The sequence below is a fragment of the Mus pahari genome, chromosome 15, assembly GCF_900095145.1.
Source record: "Mus pahari chromosome 15, PAHARI_EIJ_v1.1, whole genome shotgun sequence".
In the NCBI taxonomy this organism is placed as follows: domain Eukaryota; kingdom Metazoa; phylum Chordata; class Mammalia; order Rodentia; family Muridae; genus Mus; species Mus pahari.
Window position 1 is genome coordinate 49621019 of NC_034604.1, and position 1073 is coordinate 49622091.

Consider the following 1073-nt stretch of genomic DNA (forward strand, 5'->3'; position numbering starts at 1 on the left):
CCTGATAAGGAGACTTGGTGAAGACAGTCTCTTTCCAGAGGTCGGGGGTCAGGTAGCTGTAAGTCTTGGAGATGGCATCAAAGGTGGCCTTGGCAAAGTTNCCCAGGGTGGCAGTGCAGCCTCTGGCTGAAGTGTAGCAGTCATCTATACCAACCATCCTCAGGAGCTCCTTGGGCACAGAAGCAGAGACAATGCCAGTGCCCCTGGGGACAGGGATGAGACGCACCAGCACAGAGCCACAGCGGCCTGTCACCTTGCATGGAACAGTGTGGGACTTGCCAATCTTGTTCCCCCAGTAGCCTCTCCGCACAGGGACGATGGAAAGCTTGGCCAAGATGATGGCCCCTCAGATGGCAGTAGCAACCTCCTTGGAGCACTTAACACCAAGACCAACGTGACCATTGTGGTCCCCAATAGCGACGAATGCCTTGAACCAGGTCTGCTAGCCAGCCCGAGTCTGTTTCTGCACCGGCATGATCTTCAGAATCTCATCCTTTAGGGATGCACCCAGGAAGAAGTCAACGATCTCAGACTCCTTAGTGGGCAGGGAGAACAGGTATATCTCCTCCTCCGACTTGATCTTCTTAACTAGGTGGCCCAGCTTGGTGACAGGGATCCACCCGTTGTCTTGAGCTTTACTGCCAAGAGCCCCGCTGCCTTGACCACAGCCAAGGCCTCGACCACGATGGAAACCGCCAAGGGTTCCTAATCCTGGGCCCCTGGGTCCTCGGGGCCTTCCCGCTGCACCGGCGTCATCCGCCATTTGGTGTTTTCCCGAAGAAGAAGCTTTCCCATGCTCTTAAACTATGCAAATAACTTCTCCTATAGCTCTGCCACTTGCTTTCATCACCTCTTGCTACTATGGAGATTCCTTTTGGTGACTTCTGGTGGTTGTGGTCCACTCACTGTCTGATGTATAGCATTCCTCTATTGTTGTCAACAACAGTTCATGATGCTCAGCCAATGATGATGATTTACATTACCTTCAGTTTTCCCTATTACCAGAGTACCATCTTGAATAGTGAAAAGACCTATGTATTTTGTGTGTCTGTCTAATGCGGATACTGCTGAAT

General features: G+C 51.9%; 1 pseudogene; it reads right to left on the minus strand.

Moving 5' to 3' along the window:
- Position 1: 1 nt before the first annotated feature.
- On the minus strand, positions 2–756 carry LOC110332952 (annotated as a pseudogene).
- Between the last annotated feature and the right edge of the window lie 317 nt (positions 757–1073).